A 22,998-nucleotide genomic window follows, 5' to 3' on the forward strand; every position below is an offset into this window, starting at 1 on the left:
CATGATGGAGTACTACATGGCAATGAGAGGGAATGACATATGGCCCTTCGTAGGAAAGTGGATGGACCTTGAGGGTGTCATGCTGAGTGAAGTAAGCCAGGCAGAGAAGGACAGAAACCATATGTTTGCACTCATAGGTCTAGCAGGAAAACAGGAGAGACCTAATGGAGAACCAGGGGGAGCGGAGGAGGGAGAGAGACTTGGGGAGAGAGAGGGATGCAGAACTTGAGAGACTATTGAATGCTGAGAATGAACTGAGGGTTGAGGGGGAAGGGGGAGGGGGGAAAAGAGGTGGTGGTGAGGGTGGAGGGCACTTAAGGGGAAGAGCACTGGGTGTTGTATGGAAAACAATTTGACAATAAAATATTATGGAAAAAAAATAATAAAAAAATAAAAAAATAAAATTAAAAATTAAAAAAAAGCACTAACTATAAAAAAAACTAACTATAGAAAAGCAGTAACTATAGAGCTTAATGAATCAGTATTCATAATTAGATGATTACTAACCTAAAATCATTGCATCTATTCATTAAGACACCAATTGAAGGTGGAAGGGTAAGTCAGAGTGGGAGAAAATCTTTAGAATACACATAGATGAAAAATGACTCACATACAGACTGTATTAAAATGCATCAATAAGAAATTGATTGGCAAAAGACTTGAGCAAGTACTTCTCAAATGAAGATATAGAGTTGGTCAATAAGCATAAGAAAAGATGCTTAATGTCATTAGTCAGGGAAATGCAAACTGAACCATACTCACTGGAATGGCTAAAATTAAAAGTGATTCTGAGAGTATCAAATATTGGCAAATAATATGAAGCAATTTAAACTAATTCACTGCTAGTGTATGTTGATAAAACACTTTAGAAATAATTTGACATTACCTACTAAAGTTTAGCATGTGAATCCCCCATGCATGTTGGGTTTTTTTGTTTTGTTTTGTTTTGTTTTTTTGCCACAAACTTAGCAGCTCAAAACAACACACATTTATTATTTTACACTTTTAAGGTGGGGAATCTGAGAACAAGTTGGATGCATTTTTGGTTCAGGGTCTCATAAGGTTGTAATCAAAGGAAACATCTGGACTGTAGTCTCATCTGGAAGTTCAACTGAGGAAGAATCCACTACAAAGAGCATTCATGTTGTTGAAAGAATTTGTTTGCAACCTTATGACTGAGGACCCCAGGATGTTGGTTGGAGACTATCTTTAAGTCTTAGAGACCACCCATAGTTCCCTGCTAAAGGGTGTTTTATTAACACAGCTGCTCATTTTATCAAGCTAAAAATAGAACCTCTTGCTCCACTCTGCTCATCTGTACCATGACATAATCACAGAGTGACATGTCGCCTTTGCTACATAATGTAACCTAATCAATGGAGTGACATCTCATGACTTTCACCGTATTATATGGGTTAGAAGCAAGCAATAGGTCTTATCCTCATTGTGAGAGTGCTGGAGATAACATAGAACATGGATATCAGAAGGTAGAATTCACTGGGCGTAACCTTACAGTCCATCTGCCACGCTGTCCCAAACAATGTGACTACTGGACTTGTGATCAGAACATTCACAACAGCATTATTTTAAATGTCAAAAACTATAAATGACCCAAATGTTTATCAATATTACAATGTATACATAAATCATGGTATATTCTAATAATAGAAACTATATACCAATAAATGAAATAAACTATTGTTTCACTCAAAAATAGGGCTAAGTCTCTTAGACATAACGCTGAGCCAAAAGTACTTGTGGTAGAATTTCATGGATGTACAACTCAAAAAGGGGCAAAAGTGGTTCTAGAAATAAAATCAGTGGTTTTTTAGGGAGAATGACTGGTAATGCCTGTAAGAGAGGCTTGGCAGGTAGATTAAATGTTTATATCTTGGTCTGAGTGTTGGTTACATGGATGTGTACACCTTGCAGAAAGGTATCAAGTTGTACACCATATATATATACTCCATATGAAACTTCTCCAAATCTCTGAGTTCTTTTAATTCTCTACACCAAAACATCCACTATTTCTGATTTTTCATCTCTTTAAAACTTTCCCTTCTTAAATTTTCCTGAGAACAAAAATAATAGTGGAATTTATGAATGGCCAATATTAAGGTTTGAGAAAAACAAGAGGAAGAGGCATCTGGCCACCAGCTTCTCTTCCATGTGGCTTCCTTGTTTCAGGTGTCAGGTTTTCTCTCCCTTCATAATCATGATTCGCTGGTTCCAGAGATCCCAGGATCCAACGGTTAGAGTCTCCCACTTGGCTGTTCAACAAAGTGACCATTCAACCAAAATCACTGTGGCCAGGCTCTGGGAAGAGCACAGCATCATCAAAGAATAACAACAACAAAAATCTCCCTTTAGAGGTTTATGGATGAATGGAAAGAACCCCTAAGTGTTATGAAACATGAATTAAATACTATAAGAGATCGAGGAAGGAAACACTTTATATAGAGAATACAGTACTGTTTCCTCAAAGGAAGTGTTATGCAAATTGGTATTCAGAACTGAGTGGGAGAGTCTCTGAAAGAGATGGTCTCGCAGCAGTTACACCCTCTCTCTTTCTCTCTCCATATATACATATATATGTATATATATATAATGTGTGTATAACTAATGTACTTAATTTTCATATCATTCTAAGAGGTAGGCACTACGTTGTCAACCGTTACAGATGAGGAAATCAACAAAGAGGTAAAAATAACTTGCTCAAGGACACAAACAGGAAGTGGATACGTGGCAGTTTGAAAAGGAATTCTGCAAGTCTGCTTTGCAACAGCAATGATAACAGCACAGCCTTATGGGTGGGTCTGGCCTCCTTCGAAGGCCGGCACCAGAGCATGGCTCGATGGAAGGAGAAGAGGCCGGCACGGAAGCAGGGATGACAGCGTCATTCCACAAATGACGTTTGGACTTGATTAACTGGGAGCCATTAAAACACTCTAAGGCTTGAGTCTGAATACGATTTTTATTTAGAAAGATTACTTTAGGGGCACCTGGGTGGCTCAGTTGGTTGAGCTTCTGACTTTGGCTCAAGTCATGATCTTGCAGTCCGTGAGTTCGAGCCTTGCATCGGGCTTGCTGCTCTCAGCACAGAGCCCGCTTTGGATCTTCCGTCTCCCTCTCTCTCTCTGTCCCTCCCCTGCTTGCACGCACTCTCTCTCTCAAAAATAGTAAATAAAACATTTTTAAAAATTACAAAGAGGGGCGCCTGGGTGGCTCAGTCCGTTAAGCGTCTGACTTTGGCTCAGGTCATGATCTCACGGCTCATGAGTTTGAGCCCTGCGTCCGGCTCTGTGCTGACAGCTCAGAGCCTGGAGTCTGCTTCAGATTCTGTGTCTCCCTCTCTCTCTGCCCCTCCCCTGCTTGCACTGTCTCTCTCTGTCTTTCAAAAATAAATAAAAAACAGAAATCTTTTTTAAAAAATTACAAAGAAATAAAGATTACTTTAGCAACAATTGGGGTAGAAGGTAGTGGCACAAGATGGGAACCTAAAGTAATAGTCTGGGCCAGAAATAAATTAAGACCTCTAGCAAGAAAGCAGTGAGAATAACTTCCAGAAGTGAAGTAGAACTTTCAGAAGCGGTTCACAAACTGTAGGTAGCTTTACCCAGAACCTGTTAGAAATAGGCATTTGCAAGCCCTACTTTAGACAAATGAATCAGAAGCCTTAGCAGTAAGGCCCAGAAATCCAAGTTTCATTCAGATCATTCTGACTCACACAACAGGTTCAGGACCACAGGCCAAGGTCATTAGTTTTTAATCGAGAGTCCACGAAAGATTCATTACCCCTCCACCCACTCATTTTAATTTAGTAGATCTGGTACGCTGCATTTTCTTGGAAGCTCCGTGGGGAATGCTGAGACATCCCCGGAACAAGAATGGAGTCTGATCTGGTTCTAGACTCTTCCACAAGCAAATACATGCCCCCCCTTTCATAGAGTATCCCCTGCTTCAGAAAACTGGGAGCACCTCACTAACGTCTCCACTTGAGACTGTCTCCACGTCTAAACCTTTACCTGGGGTTGTGCTTTTGGGTCTGCCCATGTGCACAGGGACAACCCCCTCCTCTGATTCATATGCCATATGACCTTTTGATGTTAGTAATCCGTCCAGCAAATAAAAACAGGAAGAGTGGCACAATTTCTAAACGTTTATTTCTAAAATGTGTCAGATAACAGTTTCAGAGTGAATGATTCAGTCTCTAATAATAACACTGTATTAGCCAGTGAATCCAATTTAATCTGAATTCATGGGAATCTTCAAACAGTTTTATACTTGTCAGTACTGAAATTTAACAAACAAAGGAGCCACAGAAGTGAGGCTGGCAGCTAAGAAAGCTTAGCTCCAGAGTGGCCTCATTTCATACCTGTCTCCCTCCATCACCGTGTTCATCCTTCAGTGCCTGCTGAGGCCACGCGAGTCTCTTTCTCCCAGGCTACCCCACTGCCTGCTCTGGAAACAGGCGACACATGCAGACATGCCCTTTGATTGGTGAAAGTTTCAGAACCCATCTTAATTCTGGGGCGCATTCTTCTCCACCAGAGTCTCCCCAGAAGTTTATGCCAAAAGTTTTGGCATAAAGTCCGAACTCCTCAAGGGCTTAAAACAGGGTGACTATGTAATTTAGTCTCCAATTCAAAGGATTTGAGAATGAACAGGGGGTGCTAATAATAATTAGAGAGGGCAAGGAGTGCCTGGGTGGTTCCGTCGGTTAGATGACCGACTCTTGGTTTCAGCTCAGGTCATGATCTCATGGTTCATGGGATCAAGCCCCACATCGGGTTTGGTGCTGACACTGTGGAGCTTGCTTGGGATTCTCTCTCTCTCTCCCTTTCTCTCCGCCCCTTCCCTGCTTAAGAAAATGCATGCTCTCTCTCTTTCTCGCTCTCAAAATAAATATATAGTTTTTAAAATTAAAAAAAATTTTTAATTTAATTTTAAAAATTTAAAAAAATATTTTTTAAAAAGTTAGAGTGGGACAGTGGGTTAACCAGGACAGACCCCCATCAACAGGAAAATCCATCAGCCTCAGGATGTAGCAGTTGGCAATCTGGCCCCCAGTGACATGGCCGGTACTTCGTTAACGTCTACCTTGTGACAGACACGGCCATACATTCTTTCCAGTCAGTACAAAAGTTCTGCCGTGTTTTATCACTATTATTTCACATGTGAGGAAACAAAGATACCTGATATTTTGCAGCCTGTCTTGCTAACAGAAAGAGGCAGAATCAGAAGTCAGAAACTGCTCTGTTTGGTGTCTGTATTTAAACTTTTCCTCTAATGGGTGTTTTCCTGAACACCTAATAACTTTCTAAAATAGAATGAAAGAGGATTATTCCAATCCCATTGTATACCAACGGCTGTTTTTCAAAATGTCTATATAGCTCTCTTTCTGAAGCACAAATCGTTTATAACATAACTCAAAGAAAATTAAGTAGAAGCATATAAAGTAAAAAAAATATGAGTTCCCCTCTGCCACTGCTCCCTGCCAATCCTGGCACCTTCTCAGAGGTAAATGCTGTCGGCAAAATCCCATTTATGCTTCTGAAAGATTTTAAGATGAAAACAAATGTGGGCTTCTCCTTTTCCCCACTTACTTGAGATGTACTCTAAGAAGACCTTTCTTAACCTTCCATTAAGAAACCTGGACAAGTTAAAGCCAATGATACAATGTGCTTCTGCATATAAATCTGCTGACACTCGAAAAAAGTTCACATTAATTCTTTAATTAAAGACTAAAGGACACTTAGTAATAAACTCATGAGAGCGGAAGGAACAACATACATCTCATGCTTAGTAAATTTTGTTCCCGAGATTGGCAGCTGCAGAGCGTTCAAACTATAATCACCAAAGACTTCACCTGTTATGTGAAAGATGAAGATTTTTTTTTTTGACTCCTGGATGTGGGTGACCACAAAGCCCCACCTCCTCCATGCATGACCCGGGTCACTGCACTATTACTCACTTATCGGAAAGTCAGCTTTCTAAGCACAAAATCAAAGAGTCTAAAACCCTGTGTATCTACCTGACACTAAGGTACCAGTGACACCAGGCTGGGGGGGGGGTCCTCTTTCTCTGCAGGGGTGCATCGGACAACCATCACCACACTCTTTCCCCCTTTTATCTACCAACTGGACCATTTGTTCTAAGGCAGAAAGAAAACAAACTTCCAAACCGGCTGCAGAATTACTGAACTCTGGAGAGGGTCTCAGGCTCCCGTCACCCACCCACCAACTTCTGGATGCTCCCACAGAGATTCCCATCGAGGAGAAGAGAAATACAATTTTAAAAATGGGTGCATCCTTTCCACTCCTGGAGTGTCCTTCTTGTCTTCTTAGAGGCCAAAATAATACAAGCCGTGGGCGCTCTCCACCTGATTACTCATTAAGGAGGTCCTTATAGGATTGCTAAGTCTTGGACAAATAAATGGTATGTTTATTAGTCAGCTCTGGCTGCTGGAATAAAATACCATGGACTGGGTGACTTAAACAACAGACATCCATTTCTCACAATTCTGGAGGATGGAAAGTTCAAGATTAAGGTGACAGCCTATTTTGTTCCTGGAGAGAGCTCTCTTCCTGACTGGTAGATGTCCACCTTCTCACTATGTTTTTATGTGGAAACAAACCCTTTCATGTCTCCCCTTAAAAAAGGGTCCCCTCACCCACCCACCAAGATCATATCCGAACTCCATTACTTTCCAAGGGCCGCATCTCCACATACCACTTCACTGGGGGTTAGGGAGTCAACATAGGGACTTGGGGGAGGGGCTGCAGCTCATTCCATACAGTGTGCTCAGCTCAGTCCTTTTTCTGATCTTGGGAGTGGGCCTGCCCACCAAAATCATGAATCTTTCATTCCTTCATGCTGTAAGCCTCACTGAGCCAAGGCTGATAAGCTGCCTGATTGTCAAGTTTGGTATTAACAATTCCATTTGATTCATACACCTAAAGACAGGCCCTTCATCTTGGTCTTTATCTACAATAAAGGTGATATTCTGGGCCCATTTCACTGTGTGTGGTCCTATCAGCCACCACGACCAGTTGCCCACTCCCTGTGACACATATAAGACTGTGAATATCTTCAATCATATGCTCCAACTGAGTGTTTAGGTTATTTGAGGTTATTTCTCCCTCCCTGTGAGCACACACTCGTGTGTGTGTGTGTGTTGGAGAAGAAACTGGTGGTAGTGGTTCATCCGTGAGTTCATCCATAACTGTACTTGGTTCATGCTCCGCACACACACTACGAGCCCTCACGGGCAGCGATCTGACGGTGCAGCACGAGCCTGCCTTCCCGGTAACACGTCCCCTGCAGCATATGCGTCTCGAGAACTGAGAGACTCGGTGCATGACTCACCAATATTCAGGGGTAAGGTCACCGGTAGAAAAACTGAGTAAAGAAGGCACACATCCTTCGCAGAAAGGACACGGCCACCAAGAGGAATCCAAAGGGTCACTCATCTCAGTAAGGATGCATTCAGGCGAAAGCCTTGTCTCAACAGGTTAATAAATTAGGAAATATTTTTCTCGCAAATAATAAGTAGAGGGGACAGCTCCTAGATTGATTTATTCAAGAAGTTCATTTCAGTATCGAGATCTCTTTTTACTTTAAACTTTTTTTTAAATGTTTTATTTATTTTGATACAAAGAGAGACAGAGCATGAGACGGGGAGGGGCAGAGAGAGAAGGAGACACAGAACTGGAAGCAGGCTCCAGGCTCTGAGCTAGCTGTCAGCACAGAGCCTGATGCGGGGCTCGAACCCACAAACATGAGACCTGACCTGAGCCGAAGTCGGAGGCTTAACCGACTGAGCCACCCAGGCGCCCCGATCTCTTTTTACTTTAAACTCAATGGTGTGTCCCTTGCTCACGGTAGCCTCTCTTGTGGTCACAAAGTGATTACTACTGCTCCAAGCATGTCATCCAGCCAGCCGTGACCAGACGCAGTGGGAAAGAGGGACACATCTCTTCCTGTGTATCCTTTTTTGAAAACAATAAGTCTTTCACCCAAAGTCCCTCAGGCAGCTTCTTACATTTAAGGATCCGGGGGCTTCCTCATGTTCCCCTAAACCTACATTGACGAAAGGTGATGGAATTCGTATGATTCACTGAAGCAAATCAGCTTCTATTTCTGAGTTATGGTGGAAAGTCAGAACTCAACCAGCAAGGAAGGAGGCAACCCTGTTGGGTTACTGTCTGTTACATTTCCCATTCAGAATTGACGGATAATGTAAGAATATGTTCATCTTGACAGAATGTGGGCTCAGTTTTGATAGGTCTCTTCCTCCACCCTCGCTGTTCTCATGCGTGCCTGGGAACTTCAGGGTAGATTGGAGACAAGGACTAAAAAACATCGGGGATGTTATCGACTGCATCAGCATATTGAGATAGGAAGGCAGTGATCACATTTAATTAAATTATGTAAATCCTTTCCCAAATGGCTGGTGCTCTTGTTTCCTTTCATAAATGGATAAAATGAACAAATAAATTATAGGACTACTCAGATTCCTTTCCTCGGGAGCTGTCACATGGTCCTTCCCAGTGAACACAGAGGGGCAGATTTAGAGCATGGACTTTAATAGAATTTCAGGAAGACGGTAGCCCGGCCAGCCTAGAGTGAGGTTTAAATTAGATGGGCTTCTACCAACGCAAGAGAAAGTCATTTAGCTGTTCTGATAGCTCTTTGCTGCAACCATTTATGTAGAATATACACAATTATTCAAGAAATGTTGGTGGTGATGTTATTCATATTAATTAGATAAGAGCCATCTGAGAATGCTAAAATACATCCTATTTTCAGCTAATAATTAAAGACTGTTGCATAATAATCAAGCTTGTGAAACATTTCCTTAAACATTTCAATTTCCATTGACCATATTAATTACATTTAAGTTATAATAAAAATATCTGATGTTCCTGCCTTTTTTTTAAGCTATGATAAGAAAAGCCAACTTGTGGATACCCTAACCAGATCAAAGTGACAGGTTCCTAGCTAGTGCTCCTGGTATATGGAAGGCAGAGTGATATAACATAAAAGTAAGATTTCAGGAGAGAAGACTGACTTTAGATTTCATCTCTGCTACTTAACTCTTTCTTATGCAGGTCAATCAGTTAATTCCAAACTGCACATTTATAAAGTGGGAATAATCTATTATGTAGGTTTCTTGTGTTAAAAACTCAGTGCCATGCCTGGCATGTAATAGGTAGTCTGGGATCATAAATATTAGTGTTTATAATGGATTTGGAACCATTTACTTATACTTATGCTATTAGGCTAAGTAATCTAAACCTAGAAATACAAGTAACATCAATGTTATTTTTACAACATGTAAACTAAATTTTCTAAACTGGTAAGACTTCAGATCACACATTCAAAAGGTCAAACTTGGAATCTCCTGTGATGGTTAATTTTGTATGACAACTTGGCTAGACCACAGTGCCTACATATGTGCTCAAACACTCTCCTGGATATTTCCATAAGGATGTTTTTAGATGAGGCTAACATTTAAATCAGTGGGCTTTCAGTAAAGCAGATTCTCCCCCGACTGCCCCCCTCCGCTACTAAAAGGTAGGTGGGCCTCCATCTAATCAGTTGAAGCCTGAATAGAACAAAAGACTGAGCTCCCTTGAGCAAGAGGGAATTCTGCCAATGCATAACCTTCAGACTTGAACTGCAGCATCAGCTCTTCTTGAGTCTTCAGCCTGCCAATTCACCCTGCAGATTTTGAACTTGTCAGCCTCCATAATCACCTGAGTCAATTCCTTAAAATCAATTTATTCTACATATAAAAACATCTTTTTGGTTCTGTTTCTCCAGAACCCTTACTAATATACCTCCTAAGGCAAACACCCACCTCTCTCCCCTTCCCTCCCCCAAACCAAAAAGCCTATCATGTCTTAGACCAGGATAGCAGTTGACAATGTGATGTCAGCATCAGGGTCCTCCCTACTACTTCTGCTAGGCTCTGCTCCCACCAGGCATTCCCCTGGACATTGGGTAAAAGGCAAAGTAAATCCCATGTACCTTCCTTGGGAACCAGAGCCATAATCTCCTACTCTCGTTAATTTCCTTAAAAAGGAAATTCAGTCTTTGCAATACCAAAGGTTTAAAGCTCTATTTACTAATTTCTCCAAAACCTGTATCTACCTTAACAATATCCACTCATTTTATCTCCACTTCAGAATTCATTCAGGCTTCCTTGTCCAAACGTATTGTTTGACCTCTCAGGTTCTCCATTGTCTCCTGCCTTTCTCTCTCTCTGTCTTCCGGTACACTACCAGGTGTGGCCTCTATTTAGCTTTCTTTTTTCCCTAAGGAGAGAATAACTTGCTAGAGGAATGTGTCTATAATTTCTAAGGGCAAAATTGGGTCCACTTTCAGCTAATTCATGGGAATATGCCTGTCCCTTGAAGACAGCAGCACTCTTAGAAGTAGTCTGTGGCAGGTCTGAATAAAGTTTATAAAGCTAAACCGGGTTATTTCATTAAAAAGAAGGATGAGGGAGATGGGAAATGGGATTTTTTTTCTTCTTACCCCAGAGAAGAGATCTAGGGGACTTCATGTTTATCCAGCTTGGAAGTTTATCCTTTTGAATTCAGTTTATGTGCATAGAAACCAAATTCATGGTAAAACTGCATATCCTGGCCAGAGTGCTGGTGAGGAATGCAGTTTAGATGAACACAAACGTCTACAAGGGAGTCAACAGTCAGCCGTACTGTGAACTGGTGCCCAGACTGTGGAACCATAAGCCTGTGTCATGACCAGGTCACTTGTGTACTAACAAGGTCTTCTGACCTTGTATTTACCCCCTAAATCCTCCGCGGGCTCAGGTCTCAATGAAATCATGGATTATTTGGGAATAACACATTGGTGCTCCACTTTACCAGCAAGGATGAACTTGCGAGACTCATGCGACACTTCAGACATTCATGCAAGACTTTAGAAACCCCGTTTTGAAATACCTACGGACAAAACTACTCAAGGTGTGGATTTGGGGGAAACATCTCTCTGAATATCTGAACTGTATCACATGCTTAGGCATAGCTTTGGAGGTTATCAAAAGCACATTAACCTTTTGAAAATAGCAGGAGTACTCCTATCTTCAGGTTTTGAGGGAAAGAAATATTCACAGCAAGCAAAATTTTAACTATGTTCCCCCAAGATTCCGTCTCCTGGTTATTCAGACACTGTCTAGGTCGGGCTGTGGTGGGGATTGGAGATAAAATTGAGGTTATGGATTAAATTAGGGAAGGTAGCCTGTCTTGTCCAAGGGAGCCCAACATAATTAAGTGACTCCTTGAAAGCGAAGTTTCTCCAGCTACCGACAGAGAAGAGCTGGGGCAGAAAAGATGAGTCAGAGACACTCAGGAAGACTCACAGGGGGGCGCAGGGGACCTCTCCATGCGGCACATGATCCCCGGCCAACAGCCAGTGAGGTAACTGGGACCTCACTCCTGCAGCACATGGAACTCAGTTCTGCCAACAGACTGAAGGAGCCTGGGACCCATCTTCTCCCAAAGCCTCTGATCAAAGCCTAGAGCATCCAGAGCCTTGACTTCAGTGCTGTGGGACCTGGAATAGAGCCCTTTGAGCCCCTGGATTCCTGACCTACAGAACGGTGAGATAATAAATCCCTGTGGTTTCGAGCTGCGAAGTTTGTACTTTCCAATTCCTTGATTCATTCTCTCTCCTATAGAAGAGCAAATGAGGTTTCCAAAGGATCCACAAGAGAGACAATCTTTGCCTTGCAAATGCATCCTATAAATTTACATTAGCCAAGAACAAATTATTCAAATTAGTATTTTTCCCTAAAATCAGATTGGTTTAAAAAAAAACCAAAAAGAACACATCTATAGTGAGAAGTCAGGCTCCAAATTGTCACTCTGCAATTTACTGGACACAAGTTTAACCCTTTGTACCATAGCTGCCACATGAATAAATGAGGAAGAATATACCTACGTCATAGTGTCTGCCATTGTGAGCACTAAAAATTTTTTTTTAAATGTATCACCTGAGAGGTTTAGTCCATTAAATATCCAGCTCTGATTTCTGCTCAGGTCATGCATGATCTCACAGTTCGCTCTCCCTCCCTCTCTCTCTGCTCCTCCCCCACTCACATGCACGAGTGCGTGCTCTCTCTCTCAAAATAAATAAATGAACATTAAAATAATGTATCCTTTGGGGCACCTGGGTAGCTCAGTCAGTTAAGCATCTGACTCAATTTTGGCTCAGGTCATGATCTCACTGTGGGTTCAAGCCCCACATCAGGTTCTGTGCTAACAGTGCAGAGATTCTCTCTCCCTCTCTCTTCCCTTCCCCTGCTCACACCCTCTCTCTCTCAAAATAAATAAGTAAACTTAAAATTCTTTAGTGTATCCCTTATTTATGAAAGATATTTAAATGGCTTTTAAAGATACAGAAGAATAAGAATCTATTACCAAAATCCATCATTTTGTTATTACAAAAGCAATCTATAATTATCGTAAAATGAGAAAGGAGAAAAACTAGATGAGACAAATCTGTTTTAAAAAGAAAAGAAGGGAAAAAGATAAAAAGCATAATTAGACATTTTAGAATAATTCCTGTCAATATTTGGGTTATAGAGCCTTCCAGAAATTCCATTTTTACATCATATAATGCATGCATAATAAACTATGTGCATTATAGAATGGCAGGGGAACCCATCCATGGTTTTTGTTAATTTTCATCACTATAAAAAGGTCAGAAAGAACGAGAATGGCTTCACTTTTTCATTTCCAGGGAAATCAGAAATTGAGTTTCACAGACTCAATCTGCCAACCCAAGATTTCTCTTCCAATCCCCTAAGGAGAGAAGTTTTGATTCACTGGGAAGAGAGGGTCACCTAGATCCCTTGGGATGAGGATCCTCTTGGACAGTAGAGAAAAAGGCAGGGCACCTAGGGCCACAGCGACCTCTCAGGAGGTCTACCCCGGACTCTGCAAAGGTCTTCTGTCACTGTAAATCCCTGGTAACAGTGTCAGATTGCCACCTAACTATACACAGTAGTGAAATTTGAAAATGTGGCATTTCCTATATCCAAAATGTGGAGGAAGAATATCTTACTCATATCATAGTTTTACAAAAAATTCTATCACCTGCTGTCTCCCTGATTATCAACCTTTTTTTTCAGCTCAGTAAATGTCGAGCTAGAAAATTGCTTTAATAGCTACATATTCTTTTGGATAGACAGTCCATAATCTTTATTCATAACATGGTTTGGGACGTTTCAGTTAAACCCAAGTTTCATCATTGTAACCAGTTGTGCTGTCAAGCTCTATTGTCTCTCACATCATGAAAGGGTACAACAAGGTGACCTGGGTTTTACAAGGGCCAACGCCAGGAAACGGAGAGGCACAAGTGATGGCAGTCATAGCTAACCTTCCTACCTGTGCGGAAGAAGGGATGGTCTCCATGTCAGGTCTGCCACAAACATGTGGTCTCACACATCTCTGTCATATCTCGTTATCTGTTACTTATTTTTCAGAGCTGTTTAGTTCGGTTTTCCCAAAGAGAGGTACCATCTTGCGAGCAAGGCAACAAATGCATGGCTTTTCATTGCCGCAGAACTTTCTCCTGTGTTCAGCAAAGAGGAAGTGTAGAAACCGTTTAGAGAGATTACTACAAGCATACAGGTTCCCCCTGCTTTCTGGAAGTAGGGTGCTTCTACAAAAGCTTTTGTAAACTGACATGGCATAAGGCAAAGAAGGAATTACCACGAATGCATATGGAAAAAACTATGAATGTTCCTAAACTCAAAAAAAATCTCCTCTCCTAGGCTTTTCAGATACCTTAGGATACATCTTGCTAGCGGTTCACAAAATAAACTGAGAGAAAGCACAGACTGTCAGAGACACAGTTCAAGGCTCTGGTGGCTTAATGCTGAGATGCAAAGTGTAGTTTCTGGGGAAAGAATTGGGTGGGAGCACTCACTGCTCAGGGTGCATGTTGCCCCCGGAAGGGCTACATGAAGCTATTTTGGCTTTTTTTTTTTTTTTTTTTTTTTTTACCTTTTCACCTAAAATAGAAAGCCCTCAGGGGCGCCTGGGTGGCTCAATCTATTGAATGTCCAACTCTTGATTTTGACTCAGGTCATGATCCTAGGGCCATAAGATCTAGCCCTGCATCAGGCTCCATGCTGAGTGTGGAGGATTCTTAGGATTTGTAAGATTTAATAGATGGAGGCAGAGATGAGGAGAAAGAAAGGCTTTCTTGGCTCCATAACTTGGTCTTTCTTTCCTCTCATCTCTGCCTCCATCTATTAAATCTTACAGGATTCTCTCTCTCTCTTTCTCTCTCTCTCTCATATAAAAAAAAAAGAAAATCTTCATCAGATTTTCTTTAATCAGTGAAAACAGGTGGTAATGTAGGTCCTTCATAAAACCAGAATGATGTAATGCAGACATTCAAAAAGCAAGGGTTTCCAGTACTAGTTTTGTTGGCTAAACACATCTTAAGGTGAAAGGATTGTTTTTTTCTTCTTAATGGGAATGAAACTTCCCTTTACAATTATATTATGACTTGGCTGTCCCAAGTCTACCAACTTGTGATGGTTCAGTGCTCTTACTAATACCTAAGATATGACTCTGTGACATGCACTTGCCCAATTGCATTTATCAAGGCAGCTGGACTATAAACGCACCTTCTAGTACCAACAAAGATGCCCGCTCTTGCCAGGGAGGCTGTATGTCTGGGTTGTTTTTTTTTTTTGGTGATTCTACCCCTTCATGATTCAATAAATACATGTGCTATAACTTGATGGGCTCATGTTTTACTATATTTTATTATTCAAACAATTTCTTTCTCTGTTATCAGTTGCCAGTGGTTGATTTTGCTTAAATACCCAAAATTGTGTCTCCAAGCAGAAACTTCAAATACATTTAAATAAGTTTAACCATTGAGCAAGGATTATTTTGAGGAGGGAAATCCCATGAATTGAATCCAGGTGGCAGTGTGTTGATAGAGTGCCAAGACAAATCAGTGAAATATCTCATCACATTGTTCGCTGGCTAGGTGTGCTCCCTTTCTCCTCTGGCTGGGCTGTTTTTCCATTCAAGTGGCTTGTTGGCTAGAAAACCCCAGATGGACAGTCTGTGGGTCCTGATGCCTGGCGTCTGGCCTCCTTTCCCCCCAACTCCATAGGAGAGCAGCCATAGCAAGTTCTCAAGATTGAACAGTCATCAATTATCTCTGGATAGTCAGGAATAGGCCCTGAGTGTAGAATCTAACTCGATCCTCAATAAAACGCATCATGTAGGGGGTGCCTAGATGGCTCAGTCAGTTAAGCATCCAACTTTGGCTCAGGTCATGATCTCATGGTTCGTGAGTTCAAGCCCCGTGTCGGGCTCTATACTGATGGCTCAGAACCTGGAACCTTCTTCAGATTCTGTGTTTCCCCGTCTTTCTGACCCTTGCCTGCTCATACTCTGTCTCTCTCTATCTCAAAAATAAACATTAAAATAAATAAATAATGAAATGCATCATGTAAAAACATGGTCCTGCTAAAATGTCTTGAAAACTCCATATACCTAGAAGAAGAGGAAAGTAGCCAGGAGAACATCAACAGCGTCCAAGGGCAGCCCTGCCAGCGGAGTGCTGTGACGTGACCCCATGGCTCTCCAGCAAGAGTGACTGTCCGAACTTCACCTGTCTGTGTTCCTTCAGGGGGGTCTCAGACGTCCACCTTCACACAAATGCTTCAACGGGTGTAGAAGTCAGGAAAATTCAGCGTTCTCTCTCTCCCTCTCAGCACGTTAAAAGTACGTTTTCTATTTTCAAATTGAAGGAAGCTTCAAAAGGGAGAAAATGTTATAAAAAGGAAGCAAGCCAAAGTGATGTGTACTGCAGGGAAGAGAAGTTGGACAACTGGGCCTCAGTTCTTGCTGGAAGAAGGAAGAGAGAGAGGATTATCTCCCCCGCACGCTCGCATGGACACATACACACACAGTTTTCTTTTTTGAACTTCAAATTTTATAGAAGCCCCGGGTGATGAAATGGTCTCTTCCTGAGGACACATCCATGACTCATTCTTTAGCCACCAGTAGCTAGATGGCAAATGTCATCTTCCTGATTTGTCTGTCTCCCAAAGAAGCAAAGTGCAGTACATTAATAAATCTAAAGACCAGCCTTGACGGTGACTGTAATTATGTCGAAGGTGAAAAAATAATCAGGCATTATTTTATTTTATTTACTTTATATTTTATTTTTTTAAACATTTATCTATTTTTGAGAGACAGAAACAGAGCATGAGCGGGGGAGGGGCAGAGAGAGAAGGAGACACAGAATTGGAAGCAGGCTCCAGGCTTGAGCTGTCAGCAGAGAGACTGATGCGGGGCTAGAACCCACAAATGTGAGATCTGACCTCACCTGAAGTCAGACGCTCAACCTACTGAGCCACCCAGATGCCCCAATCAGTCATTATTTAAATTGACTTACAAGGATTAGTGGAGGGAGAGAGAAGATACTGCATATATACCTGGCATGCCATACACACGTGTTTATTTTATTTTTGACCTCTTCTGTCTTTCCCATGTGTGTACTCGAATACCACTGGAGACCCAGTGAATTTTGTTGGGAAATTCTCTAAGGAATTCTAGGTTAGGTCCTATGGTATGGCCAACAGGTGTCTATTGAGCGATTGCGAAATAAATGAATAACAAGAAAAATCCAGCTGAACTATTGATTTTCTGGTTTGTCTCAGAATCCATTTCTTTTCTAAAGAAAGAAGGGGGTCAACTAGCCGATAGCCAAAAGGAATTTCATGTTAGTAACACATAAAACAGGTGTATGGACTTGAATTAGCATTGTGTTTAGAAAATAGTTCCGGTTTCCATATTAACTCATAAGAGTGAGATATCTTGCAGGCCTTCAGACAAGAAAACAATTGATATATGATGTGCTGGATTCTGTTGTGTGAATCACTCAGTACGAGTATAACTGAGCATGACAAACAGAAAGACACTGCTGTCCTTCTTCCCTTGATTCAAATAAAGAGATCTGCCCTTGAGATTCTGAAAAATGATCTTCGGAGTTGCTTAAGTGCATCATACCAAGTAGACTCCCAAGTAGGAAATTATTCCTGTGTTGTTTTGGTGAAGTAACGTGGACAGAATTGTTTCTTCGGCTGTCAAGGCAGCACTGAGGCAACTCTGGTGTCCTGTATGGGTTAATAACCGAAGCATTTCCTCCTTGTAGTTCTTTGGGGTAAGAAGAAAGCTCTAATTTCAAACAAATAAAACTATACAATGATTCAATTTCTACTGCTTAGGCCATAATTAAGACCGTCATTCGGAAACCAACAATACCCTCAACCCATGCTCCGCATTAAATTATTTGTGCGAAGGAGTAAACCACTCAACACAAATTCATCAGCAGTTCTGTAAACCCTAGATTTCTACTTCTTTAAAGAAGATATGTAATTTACTTCAAAAAAAGTAATGGAGTGAGCAAGTATATAACATTTCTGCTACTCCATGTTACTGGTCCAAAATGTTAGATGTAGTTTTTTTTAAATTTTTTAAATGGTTATTTATATTTTAGAGAGAAAGAGACACAACATGACTGTGGGAGGGGCAGAGAAAAAGGGAGACGCAGACTCTGAAGCAGGCTCCAGGCTCTGTCAGCACAGAGCCTGACATAGGCCTTGAACCCTCAAACCAAGAGATCATTACCTGAGCTGAAGTTGGATGCTTAACTGACTGAACCACCCAGGTGCCCCGAAAATGTTAGATGTGGTTTCTAACAGTGTTATAAGTTACAAAATCAAAGTCCTGTCTTGAATGTGGCATTATTTATTTATCTGATTTCCTAGTCTAAAGATTAGATTTCAGGTCGGTGGATATGAAGGAAAAATCCTTTGGTGGCTTTATATGCATATGTGAGATTTATCTATATTACTCTCCAGTTCAGGAATATTGATATTGATATATATAGAAAGCTACGATTTTCAGAGTACTTAAGCATATCAGGTATTGTGCTATTTTCCATGAATTATTCATTAATTCTTACAGGAATTCTCTGAAATATGTATTACCATCTAGATTTTGAGGATGTGTAAGCTTGGATGTAAAAAATAACAGTAAGTAATCTGTCCAAGTTCAGGTAGTAAGTGGTGAACTTCTGGCTTCATTTATTTTCTGACTTGAAAGTCCTCTTATTTGTTTTCAATATTTTGCTGTGGAGTGGTGTTATTTTAACTTCTTTCTTGATTTAAGTAAGGTTATGAGAACCTAATGAGTCAACGCTGGAAGAACCCTTGTTACACGACAACAGAGTAGAATTGGACCTCAAAACAGCAAACTTATTACAATGGTCAAAAATGGAATACAAATGGAGCACCTGAGTGGCTCAGTTGGTTAAGCATCTGACTCCAGCTCAGGTCACGATCTCAGGTTTGTGGGTTCAAGCTCCACATTGGGCATAGACAGCTTGGAGCCTGGAGCCTGCTTTGGGTTCTGTGTCTCTCTCTCTCTCTGCCCCTGCCCCACTCACACTCTGTCTCTTAAGAATACATTTTTAAAAATTTAAAAAAAAAAAAAACAGACTATACTTTAAAAAAAAGATTTAGTGTGTTTAAAGAAATGAAACAGGTAATCAAAAATATGAGCTGGTAACAAACCATAACAACTTTCCAGTTTATTTTCTAGTCTACAGTGGTTTTATTCCTGCCTTTATTCAAATCCCAACCTTATCACGGAAAACCAGTTTCTCCTTTCAGCATTAATTTTTTTTTTAATCACGCTCTTCCAACATATATAAAAACAGAGGGAATGATATAACAATAATATAACAAATCTCCATTACCCACACATAAGGTACAGCAGTGGTCTACTTGTAGAAACTCTTGCTTGATAACATACCCCTCACTTTCCCTACTGAATCTTTAAGTAAACTCCAGACAGCCTTTTATTTAATCCATAAACATTGCTGTACTTATCTCTAAAAGATAATCTTTAAAAATATACAACCACAATACCCTTATCACCCTTAAAAGAGACTCATGTTTTCCTCAGTTATTTCATAATGTTACATTTTATGATTTGTTTTCATCGGGATTCAGATGAGAGCCACACACTGTGATTGTTTTTATGTTCCTTAAGTTTGTTTTAATCAACAGTTCCTTCCGTCATCTTTGTTCCTCCTTTTCTTGAAATCCATGTGTTGAAGCAGCTAGACATTGATCTTCTCTAGTTAATTAGAAACCCAATTTTATTGATTGCCTCTCTGTGGTGTCTTTTAACATGTTCATCTATTTCTTATATGCTGTACATTGGTACTTAGATCTAAAGTCTTGATTCAAGTTTTGCTTTGTTTTCTTGGCATGGTAGTATTGCATACTTCTATCAAGAGACATGTAATGTCTGTTTGTCTCTCTTTTTTGATGTTAACAACTCATAATTACTGACTAGATCCATTATTTCAGGGTGGGTTGCAAAAATAGCAGTATTCATTCTGTCATTCTTTCTTCATTCATTGGTTCAAATGCATCTACACAAAGAAGTTTCTCTTATCAACACTTGATTACCTTGAAGTATGATACATAAAGGAAAGAGAGGAGAAAAGCTTGATGCTATTCTTTTTTTTTTAAGTTTATTTATTTTGAGAGAGAGAGTGGAGAGAGAATCCCAAGCAGACACCACACCATCAGTGCAGAGCCCAGTGTGGGACTTGAACTCACAGAACTGTGAGATCATGACCTGAGCTAAAACCAAGAGTCAGATACTTAACTGACTGAGCCCCCCAGGAGCTCCAAGCTTCATGCTCTTCTTTTACCAGTTTTCAAAGCAATGCATTTGATCCATAGCATTTTCCAAATGTACCAAATAACATCATTAAAACAATTTTTTAATGCTCATTTATTTTTGAGAGAGAGACAGAGTTTGAGCAGAGGAGGGACTGAGAAGGAGACACAGAACCCAAAGCAGATCGAGGCTCTGAGCTGTCAGCACAGAGCCCAGTGCAGGGCTGGAACTCACCAGTCATCAGATCATGACCTGAGTCGAAGTCGGACACTTAACCGACTGAGCCACCCAGGCACCCACCACCATTATATTTTAAATTAATCTTATTATTAACTCATAGATTTAAGCATATTTCATGGGTTTTTTTCCTTATGGATTATCAAATTGTCCTACTTTGGCCAGCAACAGCCTTTTCATATTGACTATTGAATCTTTTTGACATGATCAAATAATCTTTTAAATCTTTTCTGCTTTTCAGTAAAAGAAAAAAAATGACTTTTCATTGTTTTTATTTGTTACCTCTTAAAGGAAAGTTTTCTTGCTTTGAGCCATACCAACTGAGGCTCATACATGTGAGCGTAGCCATGCAGAGAGCTGCCCATTGGCACATTACTCCTTCTAAGCAAAAAGAAAGAAGAAATAGTCAGCCCACAAGAACATAAGAAAATGATAAATGATTATTGTTTTAAGACAATTTTGTGGGCTTTTTAAATGAAACAATATATAATCCTTAATATATTATATCCACATAACTCCATATAGTTAAAAAAAATGTTAGGGGCACCTGGGTGCCTCAGTCGGTTAAGCATCCAACTCTTGGTTTTGGCTCAGGTCATGATCTCTCTGTTCATGAGTTCAAGCCCCATGTTGGGCTGTATGTTGATGGCATGGAACCTGCTTGGTATTCTCTCTCCCTCTCTCTATGCCTCTCCCAAGTGCTTGCTCTCTCTCTCTCTCTCTCTCTCTTCCCAATCTCTCTCTCTAAAAATAAATAAATAAATGTAAAAAAAATGTTTGCTAGTGTCTGAATACCACTTCATAGCAATATATAGAGATAATATGAAGAGATATTCAACACTCTTTTACAGTGCTGCACGGCACTCTGCCACATGGACAGATCACACCAGACAGACAGTCCTCTAGTGATGGTGTTTGGTCTGCTCCACTCCTTTGCTCTGACAGTAATGCTTCATTGAAAGACCGAGTGCATGTGTCCTTTATATTTTTTCAACAAGTTTCTTTTGATAAAAAAAAATAAAATTTGTAGAAATTTTTTAAAAGCAACAGTTACAATGGAAAATCAGTGTACAAATTAAAAAATAGGTAAATATTTCTGAAGACAGAACCAGTAAATTGGGATATAAGTCTGTAAAGTTACATGAAATGCAATGAGGAGCTGAAAAAATGCAAAATACAAAAGAAAGGATAAAAAAAGAATAAACACCATAAAGAATAGATGGAAAAGTTAATTGTGATGACATTTACAGAAGGAGGTAGTAAGAATCTGCTGAAAAGTAATACCTGAAGAGTTTATGGCCAAGAATATTCAAAACACATGAAAGATGTGAGTCATCAGAATCAGTACACAATACCATATAATTTTATTTTTTAAAGTTGTTAACATTTACTCATTTTTAAGAGACAGAGAGACAGAGTATGAGCTGGGGAGGGGCAGAGAGAAAGGGAGACACAGAATCTGAGGCAGACTCTAGGCTCTAAGCTGTCAACACAGAGCCTGACATGGGGCTCAAACCCATGAACTGCGAGATCATGACCTGAGCCGAAGACAAACGATTAATCCACTGAGCCACCCGGATGCTCCACCATGAGGTTTAACTAAAGTAGTCCTTGTTAGATACATGGTAGTAAAATTGCAGACACCAAAGGCAGAGATCTAAAAGGAGACTGGAAGGAAAAAAGTAAAGAGCAACAGAAGAGCTACATTTATCCTGAGAGCTGCCTTCCCAATAGTAACAATGGAAACTAGAAACAAAGTGAAATAACATATATTCAAAGAGTTGACATAAAGTAACTGCCAACCTAAAATTGGATACACAGAAAAAGCAGTCTTTCCAAAATGAAGGCAAAGTAAAAATAGTTTCAGCCTTAAAAATAAATGATCCTGAGGAACTTTACCACCAACAGACCCACATCAAAGGAAAGCCTAAATGATGTACTTTGGGAAGAAAGAAAATGATCTCAGAAAAAAAATTTTAAAAAAAGGTCTATAAAAGGGACAATGGCAAACAAAAAATAATTATAAACATGTAGATAAATGTGTCAACATAGATATGTATAAAAGTAATATATAATTTGAAAGACTGTCACCATTAAAATCATATTGAAACACTAGATAATGCAATAATATTTGAGAAATGGGTTATTTGAGTGAGAGCCTTCTAAGGTACTTGTTTGATAGAAAGAAGGTAGGGGGGGGGTGCCTGGGTGGCTCAGTTGGTTGAATGTCTGACTTCCGCTCAGGTCATAATCTCACGGTTCATGAGTTCGAGCCCCGCATCAGGCTGTGTGCTGACAGCTAGCTCAGAGCTTGGAGCCTGCTTCAGATTCTGTCTCCCTCTCTCTCTGACCCTCTCCTGCTCACACTGTCTCTCTCTGTCTCTCAAAAATAAATAAGAAACATTTAAAAAATGATAGAAGGGTAAAGATATTGATTATTTTAAAAATTAAGTGTAACTCAAGAGTAATTATTAGTTACTATTACTTCAAGAGTAACTATGAGTAATTAAGTTCCTAATTCAAGAGTAACTATTAATAATCTAAAAATACAGTATATAATTTCCAAAAAAGAAAAGAAAAATGAAAAATACAATTATTTAATCTCAAATTAAATGAGAAAGAAAAAAAAGAAATAAGATGTACTAAAAGTGGAGAGCACAAGTAAGATGATATGGATAACATAAAATAATAATCCAAATAATTTAAATAGATTCATTAAAAAACATTTTCAAAAAGTTTTTATTTATGGCTGTATATTGCTCACAAAGACATACACATATCATGAAAATAGAAAGGATGAGAGGCAAACAGGCAAACTCTAATCAAAATGAAACCACTATTGGTTTCAGTTAAATAAAACCTAAGGAAAAAGTCTTTAATAAAGTGAAGAATCCAATTCACCAGAAAGATATGTCAATTTGAAATCTGAAGGCACCAAATAATATAGCTTCAAAAACAACAAAGTACAAACTGAATGAAGAATAGGAGGAAA

Source organism: Suricata suricatta, chromosome 2, assembly GCF_006229205.1.
Source record: "Suricata suricatta isolate VVHF042 chromosome 2, meerkat_22Aug2017_6uvM2_HiC, whole genome shotgun sequence".
NCBI lineage: Eukaryota > Metazoa > Chordata > Mammalia > Carnivora > Herpestidae > Suricata > Suricata suricatta.